Source organism: Sorex fumeus, unplaced genomic scaffold, assembly GCF_029834395.1.
Source record: "Sorex fumeus unplaced genomic scaffold, SorFum_2.1 ptg000020l, whole genome shotgun sequence".
Taxonomy (NCBI): Eukaryota; Metazoa; Chordata; class Mammalia; order Eulipotyphla; family Soricidae; genus Sorex; species Sorex fumeus.
This window is the reverse complement of record NW_026606077.1, coordinates 12895899-12908282: the sequence shown is the minus strand read 5'-3', so window position 1 is coordinate 12908282 and position 12384 is coordinate 12895899.

Sequence of the window (12384 nt, the reverse complement as noted above, 5' to 3'; positions counted from 1 at the left end):
GCCCTTCAAAACAATCAGACGGGGCCAGAGGGATAATGCAGGGGCAAGGCATTTACCTGGCATGCGGCAGACCTGGGTTGGATTCCTCTGCACTCCCTGAGCATCACTGGGTGTGTCCTCCAATCTCAAACCCAAACACAATCAGCAGGAAGCCAAGGAGCTCGGCCCTGTGTCCTGTGTCCTGAGCAGGCTGGGCGGGTAAGCTGCTGGGGCCTGCAGCTCTGGGATCCGTGACCCACTGCCAGCCCCACCGAGAGGGAGGTGACCCCGGGCACACGGCCACTAGAGGGTGAGCCCAGCAGAGCCCTCTGAGGGGGGAGCAGATCGAGGTGGGGGTGGGGGCTGAGTCATGCCTGGGCCACAGCCACGGCAGAGGGGGAGAGGATCGCTTTGGAAAAAAATTAGAAAGAAAACGTCAGATGCAGCCAAGGCCATAGAGGGGGTGAGGCAAGAACAAAGGGGTGAGTTAGATCCCGGCAGTCACAGGGTCCCCTGAGCCTGCCAGGAGTGATTCTTGAGTGCAGAGTCAGGAGGAAGCCCTGAGCATCCCGAGTGTAGCCCAAGACCCACCTACCCCCATGAAAAGGGGAAACCTACAACAGAGACTTAAAGGGGTGCGGTGCTGCTGCCAGGGGGAGCACCAGGTGCATGCTTGCTTTCCTTCCTTCCTTCCTTCCTTCCTTCCTTCCTTCCTTCCTTCCTTCCTTCTTTCTTCCCTTCCTTCCTTCCTTCTTTCCTTCCTTCCTTCTTTCTTCCCTTTCTTCCCTTCCCTTCCCTTCCCTTCCCTTCCCTTCCCTTCCCTTCCCTTCCCTTCCCTTCCCTTCCCTTCCCTTCCTTCCTTTCTTTCTTTCTTTCTTTCTTTCTTTCTTTCTTTCTTTCTTTCCTTCCTTCTTTCCTTCCTTCCTTCCTTCTTCCCTTCCTTCCTTCCTTCCTTCTTTCCTTCCTTCCTTCTTTCTTCCCTTCCCTTCCCTTCCTTTCTCTCTCTTTCTTTCTTTCTTTCTTTCTTTCTTTCTTTCTTTCTTTCTTTCCTTCTTTCCTTCTTTCCTTCTTTCTTTCTTTCTTTCTTTCTTTCTTTCTTTCTTTCTTTCCTTCTTTCCTTCTTTCCTTCTTTCTTTCTTTCTTTCTTTCTTTCTTTCTTTCTTTCTTTCTTTCTTTACTTCTTTCCTTCTTTCCTTCTTTCTTTCGTGGGTGGCACCTGGCAATGCTCAGGGGTTATTCCTGCCTCTGCACTCAGGAAGCTCTCTTGCTGGTTCTCGGGGGACCATATGGGATGCTGGGGACTGAATACCTTGCCCGCTGTACTATCTCTCCAGCTCTGCCACTTCGGAGGTCCCACAGATTCTATTTCTTAGCCCAAGAAAAGATAAGGAAGCGGGGTGTCTGCTGCGTGTGTACATGCTTTGGTGATGTTCTTTGTTTGCTTGCTAGTTTTTTTTAAGTAAAACATATTTTATTTGGAGGCTTTTTGGAAGGGGAGGAAGGAGGGAGAGAGAGAGGGAGAGAGAGAAGAAGAGAGAAAGAGAGAAAGAAAGGGAGAGAGAGAGGGAGAAAGAGAGAAGGAGAGAGAAAGAGAAAGAAAGGAAGAGAGAGAGAAAGAGAGAGAGAGAGGGAGAGAGAGATAGAGGGACAGGGAGAGAAAGAGGCGGGGTGTGGGGGGAGAGAAACACACTCAAGAGAGAACCCGGGCTTCCCAGAGGGCAGAGAGAGCCCCTATAACGCATTAGCTATGGAAGCATGAAAGTCCTCATCTCAAGAAGGGAGGTGTGGGCGCCACATGTGCTTGGCTATGTGGGCCCAAGCAGCACATGGGCTCGGGCAGCATATGTGCTATTTGTTATTTTTGGGGGGCTTGGGCTTAGGGGCCACACCTGGTGGTGCTCAGGCTCACTCCTAACTCTGCTCTCAGGATCTCCTTGGCAGGGCTGGGTGGGGAGTGCGAGGCGCCAGGAGCAGCCCCAGGGATGGAGTCCAGGTGGGCCGCGCGCCTGGCTGGTCCTTCCCCGCTGTTCTGTCTCCAGCCCAGCCCTGGCCTTGGCCTGCGATGCTGCAGGGGCAGGTGCTGCAACCCCGTGTGCGGGAAGGGAGAGGAGTGTGGAATGTTTTGATGTGCTGGGGAGAGGGTGAGTGCTTCCCCTTGATTCCGTCAGCGGTAATGACTCATTCTACCACCGCTTAGCACTGGCTCCTTTCTGCTTGAATTCCTCCTGGCTCCCTCTGCCATGAATGTGTTCACTGGCTGACAGTGACTGCCAGGCCCCAAGTGTCACCGGGAGGGGAGGCCTCCCGCCCAGCTCCTGGGGAGATGGCAGAGTGCCCAGCAGGTGGCCCGGGGAGGGGAGTGCTGGGTTCTGAGAGATGGAAGCTCTGGGGCAGGCAGGAGAGGACAAGTGGAAGCCTGGGGGCGGGGCCAGGGTGGGGTCTGCCGGAAGCTTCCAGACCTGAGGCCCTGAAGGAGGTGGCAACCAGCCTCACTCTCCCCAAGACTCCAACAAAGATTCCCTGCCGACGGCCCTGGCCAGGAATCAGGGGTCCCACTGCCCGCCGGGGTGACATGCTCCATTTCATTGTGTGCCCACTCTATGAGGGGAGCGAGCGCCTCCCTGTTTCCAAGGCAACCCTAGATGGAGTGGCTGCTTCCTGAACCATACTTGGGGTGCTCCAGGACATGGCCGCTCCAAAGGGTTCATGACTGGAGTGGGAGGGAACCTCACGCCTGGCTTTGGAGCACCCGAAGATCTTTTCATGATGATGCATTGGTTCATCAGAGGCAGGCAGTGAGGTGGGCCCACAACCCACGTAGCAGAGCTGTTTCTGCTGATGCCTGCCTGACCTTGCGCATGTCCCTGAGTGCCTGAGCCTCAGTTTCCCAACTTCTGATCATGCTAAGAGCAACACACACTTTCAGAGGAGGGTTCTGATGGGTGGAAGTGTTGCCCGCTGGGAAGCTATGAGGCTGGAGGCCCAGCTAAGAGGGCCAAGAATATACTATAGATGCTAGAGGCCCGGGTTCAAGCCTGGACTGTCCCATTGTCCCTGAAGCACCATCAGGAGTGGCCCCAACCACAGAGCCAGGAGTAGCCCCTGAGCACCGCCACGATGGCGCCCAAAACAAGCAAGAGTAAAGTTGTAAAAATCATCCCAGGTGCCAGGAATGTGCTCTTGCAGGTAGAGGCCTTGGGTTCGATTCCCAATTCCTGACGGCACACACAAGTAGTAATGAAGAATCCAGGGCGCTGTGTGGGCCTGGAGACTCATTACTGTCCCGTTGCCTTTGTCCTCCGGTGGGGAGGTGGGGCCAGCCTGGGTGGAGCTTGACCTCGGGAGGGAGTGGTGCTTGGGGCCACACCACCCACCCTTGCAGAGCCTCTGAGAGGTAGGGTGGGGCACCCTGAGGCCCAGGAGGAAAGGTCCCTCTGAGGCCCAGCGTGATTGGCTCCTCCTGGTCCTAGTGACCCTGGAGCCTCGTTAGGATCACTGGGGTATAAGCCAGTGGGTGGGGGCTGTCGGGGTAGGCACAGCTGCTGGGCTTCCTCAGGCCCTTCCGAGGGGACTGGGAGAGGGAGGCCATTTCCTGTCAGGGCTTCCGGCCCCTCCCGTGAGGACAACGACAGTGGTCTGTGGATGAGCCAGGGCTGGGGGAACTGCTCTGTGGTCTCTGTCACCGAGGAGGTTCCCTGCAGTCCCAGCTGGGCTCCCCGTGAATGTCAGAATGACCAAGGTCCTTCTCTTTCACTCTTGGTGGGTGGGACCCCCAGGTAGTGCTCTGGAGGCTGGGGGTTGCCCTCCCCGCAGTGCTCAAGAGGCCATGCATTCTTGGGGATCCAACCCAGGGCCTCTCTAAAGTAGCTTCCTGACCCCCTCATCCATTCCCCAGGGCAGAAGATGGAGTCACAGAGCAATCAGCCACCTAGGAGGTGAGGAGGGAGGCAGTTTTTCAAGTTGCTCCGAAACTTCCATCCTCCCTGCCCCCTGCCCTGGCCCGGTGACCCCCGCTCCACCCTGGTAGGCAGGGAACTGACAACTGTGAAATGAGCTGACTGTGGACCCAGACTGGGACAGGTGAGTCAGGGGCACCGCACAAGGGGAACGCACTCAGTGTGGGGGGCTGGCAGGACAGGGGCTGTCCTGATGCCTGTCTTGGCTCTCCGGAACCCTGAGGTGCTCTCAGAACCATTTCTGGACTGTATGACAGTAATGGTGGTGGGAGTGTCATCCCCTGGGGACCCCTGAGCTTGGTATCAGGCCCCATGAGAAGCCCCTTGTCTCTTTTCCTCCTTCCATGGGTCTATTTCCCAAAGCGCTACGGAGCGCTGGAAGGTCCAGGTGTGGCAATGGCTCCAGGGGCAAAAGGGGGCCCTCCTGCCCTGCCCTGCCCTGCCCTGCCCTCCCCTCCTCTCCTCATGGAGTTTGGGAACACCCTGTGCGGTGCTAGAATCAAACCCAGTTTGACCACATGCAAGACCTTTCCTGCTCTTCTCTCTTTTGGGTTCCTGGGAGCCACTTTCTTTTAAAAAAAAATTATTAAATGAAATCAATGATTTATTGTTTTTTGCTTTGGGACCACACCTGGCAGTGCTTAGGGCTTACTCCTGGCTCTGTGCTCAGGGATCATGTCTGATGGGGCTTGGGGGACCCTATGGATGCTGGGGATGGAACCTGGGTCAGTCACGTGCTAGGTGAGTGCCCTGCCTACAGTACCTTCACTCCGCCCCAGGGGAGACACTTCCTATTCATTCACTTAAAGCAGGAATATTTCAGGGGGGTGGAGGCTGAGTGATATATATATTATATAAGTAAAGTAAAGTAAAGGCCCTCCTGTTGATCATCGATTTGCTCGAGCGGGCCCAGTAACGTCTCCATTGGAGACTTTGTTGTTACTATGTTTGGCATATCGAATACGTCTCGGGGAGCTTGCCAGGCTCTGCCGTGCGGGCGAGATACTCTCAGTAGCTTGCCGGGCTCTCTGAGAGGGGTGGAGGAATCGAACTCAGGTCGGCCATGTTGGCTGAGTGCAAGGCAAATGCCCTACCGCTGTGCTATCGCTCCAGCCCTATATATTATATATGTGATATATATAAGGCCCTCCCGTTGATCATCGATTTGCTCGAGTGGACCCAGTAACGTCTCCATTGGAGACTTTGTTGTTACTGTGTCTGGCATATCGGATACGTCACGGGGAGCTTGCCAGGCTCTGCCGTGCGGGCTCTCCGAGAGGGGCGGAGGAATCGAACTCGGGTCGGCCATGTTGGCTGCGTGCAAGGCAAACGCCCTACCCACTGTGCTATTGCTCCAGCCCTGTGATATATATATGCTATAATATATATATATATATATATATATATATATATATATATATATATGCTCCCGGAAGCGCGCAGCCACATGACATCTTATTATCTCATTCTTACTTTGGACAACCTGGTAGGCTACCGAATGTAACCTGCCCACACGGCAGAGTCTGGCAAACTCCCCGTGGCGTACCCAGTACGACAAATACCAGTAACAATGATGGGTCTCATCTCCTAACCTTGAAAGAGCCTTGAATATGGCACTTTTTAAAATCTCAGGGCTAGGACGAAGGAGACGTTACTGGTGCCTGCTCGAGGCAATCGACGAACAACAGGATGATCGTGATCGTGATGTGTGTGTGTGTGTGTGTGTGTGTGTGTGTGAGGGATATGTGTGTACACACATATATATAACTTATTAATTTTCTTGAAAAGGAAGCTGTAGGCTGAACAGGTGTGGGGGTGTGGGGACCTCAAGTCCAGGTGCAAGAGACATGGCTGTTCCTTGGAGCTCAGTGCCCACGGAGGGAGGCGCTAAACAGCATCATATTACAAATTATGCCAAAGGTGACGCTCTCGGGAAGGAGAATCACTGCTCAGGGCGTCCTGGGGACATCTAACGCTTGATTCTGATGTGACCTTGAGGCGGGTTCTGAAAGTGGAGGGGCAGAGATAGCACCCAACGGGAGTAATGTGTGCTTGGCCTCTGCGAGGCCCTGGGTTTGACCGTCCACCCACTTGGGCCCGATCCCTGAGCAGTGCTGGGTGTCACTAGAGCAGTGACAACACCACTACGACCGAAAGAAATAGGTGGAGAAAGTGTTAGAACTGCTCACCCCACAGCCCTGGCCCGAGTTCTTTCCATTCTCAGGTATTTTGGGGGGTTCTACGCCAGCAGAGCACAGGGCCCACTCCCCTGCTCTGTGCCCAGGACCATGCCGAGCAGGGATGGACCCTTGACCTCCTGTGTGCACATCGGCCTGTTCAGCTCTCTGGCCGCTCATGGATCTCGGAAGCATCAGTACCAGTCTGTGCCGTAAGAACCCTGAGCGGGCACAGGAGAAGAAATTCAGTGAAGACCCAGAAGAGGAGGCCCAACCCCTGATTCCCATGAGCTCTGCCCACCAGCAGGTGAGGATGCGTGGGGAGCACTGAGTCACGGCTTAAGCACCCCTGGAGGCTGGGGAGGCCCAGGAGGGCTCAGAGGAAGGCTGGACTCCCAGGAGGGGAGGGGACAGGAGCTGAGGCCAGGAGACAGCAGACTTCAGCGTCCAGTCCCAGAGGTGCTCCTGGTCCAGTAGCCAGGGGGAGCGAGTCCCCACTCAAGGAAGCAGCATGAGGTTCTGAAGAGGTAAATCCTGCAGTGCACGAAGCGGGGATGGAGCACTGAGCACGCCAGCCTTGGACACTTGGGTCCATCCAGAACCACCCTAGCCCCACTAGGGTCCACTTGGACCTGAGGTTACTTCACTGTTGTCAAGTAGCGCCTGTGTGGACCAGGTAACCCGAAGGGGTTCTCCCCAAGGCTCGGGGCCTGTCTGAATGTCAGACTGGTCTCCCTGGAGAGGCCCCGGGGGAGTGTTTGCCCTGGAAGGAGGAGAAGGCCGAGGAGCTGGACAGGGCCTGGCAGATTACTGCAGATAAATTGCATGGGGAGCAGAGAAGTGGGGAACTCAGAAGGAGGGCACAGATGCAAAGAACAAGAGTAACAGATTGGATGTACACCCCCTAATAAACAAAAACAAACCAACTCAGACAAGCAAATGCTTGCTTTTTTGTTTCCTTTAGTTTTGTGCCACATTCAATATTCAACAATATTCAGGGCTAAATCTTGGTTCTGCACTCAGGGATCACTCCTGGTGGTACTCAGGGACCATATGGGATGTGGGGGATTGAACCCAGGTTGGTTGCATGCAAGGCAACCCTTCCCCCCGCCCCCCCCCCCCCCACACACACTGTACTTCGCTTCGACTCCCAAAAGCATGCAGTTTCCATCTCAGATTCCTCCTCCGAGACAGAGCACAGAGGGCTGCCACGCTGGCCTCTGGCCGTGACTCCTGCACGTTGAGAGCAGTGTCAGGTACCATCCTGTCCCAGGAGCAGAATCTGGGTGAAGTTCACCCACTGTAACTGACCAGTGTTCATGGGATTTACCTAGATTTTCTAATTCTTGTGTCTTTGTTTTTGGGTCACAACTAGTGGGGCTCAGGGTTTTCTCCTGATGACACTCAGGGATCACTCCTGGCAGTGCTCAGGCCTGAGTGGATGTTGGCCGTGTTCAAAGTAAGGCCTTCAACCCTGTACTCTCTAGCCCTTTGATTTTGTCTTTCGGGCCATTTGGGGGTTGGGCTCAGGGATCATTCCTAGCAATGCTCAGGGGACGAAGATGTACCCCGACCGGCCAGGTGCAAACACCTTACCTGCTGTACTTGCTCTCTGGCCCGTAGATCAGTAGTTGGTAAAGGAGGAACTTCCTATGAGACCAAGGAACAGAAGCAGTAGCCCTTCTGAGAGTTGCCCTAGGGCCCTCGGGACGGTAAGACCAGTCTTTTGGTCTTGTTTTTATTTTGGTTTGGGGCACAACTGGTGGTTCTCAGGGCTTACTCCTGGCTCTGCACTCAGGGACCCCTCCCATGGTGCTTGGGGGAGCCTCTGGGATGCGGAGGGTCAGAGCTGAGTGGACAAGGTGCAGGGCAAGCGCCCTCCCGGTGTGCTGTCTATCCTTCCTCAGTAAGACAGGTTTGGCTTCTTTGGGGACAGGAGGGCCTCCAGCAATTGACCCGCCAGGCCAGCAGGGTCAGCTGGCTCGGGGCTATGTGACCTGGGACCACAGAGCCACCAAGACCTCACCCAGTGGCGTGAGAGGTTCTTCAGGGTTGGATAGAGATTCTGGCCCCAGGAGCACGTGGAACCGGGACTGAGCTGGGGTTAGATGCAGGCGAAGCCTGTGCCCCTGTCTCTGGCACCGTTCCCCCAGGCCCCTGTGTGGCCCCGTTCAAGCTGACACATGAAGGTGGGCCCCAGGTCAGGCCTGTGCTTGCAAAGAGCCTGAGGGGGCCTGCAGCCAGGCCCTCGGTCTGCATTCACCTGAGGGAGCTTTAGCTTGCTGGTTTTTGGTTAGGGAACTTCTCCTGGTTGTGCTCAGGACTGACTCCCGGCTCTGTGCTCAGAGATCACTATTGGAAGGGTTTGGGAAACTCCTTGGGGTTCTGGGGATCAAACCCATGGGCAAGGCAAGAGCTCTGTTCACTGTATTATCTCTCCAGCCCACCTGGCTCAGTCCTCAGCAGGGCAGGGCAGGAGAGGGCGGGGTCCTAGTAGTGAGACCACTGGAGTGGTGCTCTGAGGCAGGGTGGGTGTCCAGTCCCGAGCTCCCGCCCCCCATTGTGGGGCATCTGAAAGGGGCATGTGAACCTCTCTTCTCACTTGGCCTCTGAGGCTGCTTCTGCTTCAGGTCTGTTCCTTACCCATCTTTCCTCTTTGTTTTTTTGTCAAGTATTAATTTTAAAAAGAGGCCTTGGGCCCAGGAGGTGCACAGTGGGGAAGGTATTTGCCTTGCATGTACCAACTTAGATCAGTCCTGATCTCAGCTCCACTTAGGGCCCCGGAATCCTGTCTGGAGTGATCCCTGAGCACTGAGCTGAGAGTAAGCCATGAGCGTTCTGGCTGTGGGCCCATCCCACCCCCAATACAACAACAACAAAATAGTCGCTCCAGAGCTCAGTTCTTTAGCTCACTCTCCTGTCCATGGCTTGCCCAGGCCAACGCCCTGCTCTCGGTCTTTGCATTTTTGTGATATGCAGGTCCTGTAGCCGAGGCCCCCAGCTTTCACTCAGGAACCTGGACACACCTGCCCGCAGCCTGTTTGGGCCTGCAGTGAGTCTAGGAGGAGACAATGTCACCCTGTGTGAGATCATTACCGCCATCGGCCAGTGCAGATGAGAAATGGGTGCAGAGGGGTCTCTGCGATGGTTCCTATGACGGAAGTGGTTAGGCCAGCACTGCCGTGGCATCTGGCAACCGAGGGTCCTGCTTGAGCACTGTGTGGGGCGTTGCCGAGTCTGCCAGGCACTGGGCTCGGTGCCGGTGCTTGGTTGAGCCCCATTACAGAGTTCTTCTAATCCCCCGAGCAGAGGGTGTTGTCAGCCCCCAGGAAAGTCCACGCATACCCATGGATACCCAGCCAGTGAGGGCCAACCTGGACCCCTGAGAGTGCAGAGCCCTGGGCTCAAAAGAGATGTTCCTTCCGGGGAGAGAAAAAAGGAATGATGAGTCTATGAGGGCTTAGGGGACTAGTGGCGGGGGCAGGCAGGGGAGGGAGAGCAAGAGGCTGTCTCAGGTGGGGTAAGCAGAAAGGAGTGGAGACTGGAAGAGGTGCCAAAGACTGGCTTCGGGGTGGCATCACGAGAAGAGAGGCTTCTGTGGGGCATACGCTCTGGAGCTGGACTGCAGAGCACCCTGTGTGAGCAGCCCTGAGTGAAGCCACACTTCTGGCCTGAGAGGGAAGTGGGGCTCCTGGGAACAGAGGAGATAAAGGGGAGGGGGGCCCGAGGGCCGGGGTGGAGACTGTGAGTATGCAGGCATGTGCGCATGCGTGTGTCTGTGTGCGTGCATGTGTGCATGCCTGCCTGCATGTATGTTGGTATGCATGCCTGTGTGCATTTGTTTGTGTCTGCATGCATGTGTGCATGTCTGCCTGTGTGCACGTATGGGTATACCTATGCATGTGATTGTGTACTGGTGTGCATGTGTGCATATATACATCTGTGCATGCATGCTTGTGTGTACACTTGTGTCTATGCATCTGGAGTGTGTCTAGAGCCTGGGAGACAGTTCTCCTGAAAAAGAGTCCTTTTCTCGTGTGTGTGTGTGTGTGTGTGTGTGTGTGTGTGTGTGTGTGAACTCAGCAGTGCTCAGAGGTTGATCCTGGCTCTGCACTCAGGAAGTACTCCTTGTGGTGCTCAGGGGACCATATGGGGTTCTGGGAATCAAATTCAGGTCAGCTGCATGCAAGGCAAATGCCCTACCCGCTGTACTGTCACTCTGGCCCTAGTCCATCTTTTTCTAAGAGTGTAAGAACAAAGGGAAGGTGGATGGGCTGATTGTAAAGTGGGGTCTGACCTTGGTCTGTGGTGCTCCCCTATTGTGTTGGGACTGTATTTGTTTCAAGGGCCCCCAGAAGAAATCATCACCCAATGCTGGGGGTAAACATGCCCTGCCCCTGAGATCTGAAGCAGGAATGGTTCCTTCGGGTGTTCAGAGGCAGAATCTGCACCCGTCTCTTTCCCTGGCAGGCCTTGACCTTGCCTTGACACTTGATGCATCAGTCCCAGTCCTCAAGGGGAATCTGTGTGTGTGTGTGTGCGCACGCACATGCATGCCCAAACTTCCTTTAGTCTAAGAACACCACTCATTGGATGAGGGTCCACCCTAATCCAGCATGACCTCATTTGAACTTGATCACATCTTTTTTTTGGGGGGGCTTTTTTGGGGTCACAATCAGTGATGCTCAGGAGTTACTCCTGGCTCTGCACTCAGGACTCTGAACTCAGGATCCTGGCAGGGCTAGGGGGGACTATATGGGATGCCAGGGATTGAACACAGATCTGTCTTGTACTAGGCAAATGCCCTACCTGTTGTACTATTGCTCTGGCCCATAACTTCATCACATCTGCAAAGACTATCTCCTAATGAGGTCACATGTACAGGATTTAGGACTTGAACATTATTTTGTTGGGCAGTCAGGGGGCACAATTCAACCCGGAATAGGGCACAGAGGAGACTGGAGGAGGTGCTCTCTAAAATGCTGCAGAAATACAAGTGCAGGGTCTGGAGCCATACATAGCACAGCAGGGAGGGTCCTCGCCTTGCATGTGGCTCACCCGGGTTCAATCCCTGGCACCCTAGATGATCCCTCGAGCCCAGTCAGGAGTGATTCCTGAGGACAGAGCCAGCAGAAACCACTGACATTGCTGTGTGTGGCCCAGAAAACAAACAAACACAAGGGCAGACCAAGGTCCCTGGCTAAAAGAATCTTAAAGACCAATCAAATAGATTATCTCCCCAGATTTTCCAAAGCTGTCCCCATCCCTGCATTTTCACCCGCATGAACGAACAGTCTGCCTGCTTGCCAAAGACGAACATGCTCCCCAGGGTCCTCTGAGGGTGACCAAAAGACAGGCCCCTCCTGCTTCTGGTATCAGGCACACTTGAATTCGGGCTCACAGGGGGATGAAACCATAAGCCTCATCAGCCTGCAGTGCCTTCCACTTCCTCCTCGCATCCCCGAAAGTTGCAGTTACTCCTGCGGCAACCGAGGTCCTGTTTGGGCGAGCCAAGGGAGAACTGCAGTTTTAGGCTCAGAAGTTGCTGTTGGAAAGTGATGATCAGGCTGATCAGGCAGGAGCCAGTCTCGAACCCTGGCATGGTGGGACTCATGCTTCTTGCCCCTGGTGTCCTGCTCAGTCACAGAAGCACAGACTAACTGAGAAGAGACTTACTTTGGGGACATCGGGGTGGGGGTGGGGGTTAGGCCACATCCTATGTGTGAGTGGCACTGCTCAGGGCTCATCCTGGGCTCAGGAATCACTCCTGGTGGTTCTTGGAGGACCACATGGTGGTGCCAGGGATGGAACCTGGGTTGGCTGCTCCTCAGGCAGATGTCCCACCCGCTGTCACTAGCTCCAGCTGTGTAGACTCCTTAACAGATGCCTGTTTTCCATGTTAGGATCTCTTTTGGGTCTGAGGCCTTCATGAGTTTTATCAAAGGCTGAACCTGCATCCCAGAGAAGTATACACGCACCCATAAGGGAGTGCAGATGGATTCACCGGCATCCACCTGGGAGCTTTTCCCCAAACCCAAGGTTAATAAACCCCGAGGTGTCATCGGGTCTGCACTCCAGGTTCCCGTGAAAGCCCAGGTCAGCTAGGGTAATTGATTGGCTCCCAAGTTGTGCAGTTATTTAAAGTGGAATGAAAAAATCACATCCCAAGTGCAGATGGTGTTGATACTCTTGCTCCAAGCAAGATTTACAGGGTTTGTTTCCCTCAAATAAAATCAACTCCCCTGCTCAAGAAGCAGAACCTTGAAGAAAAC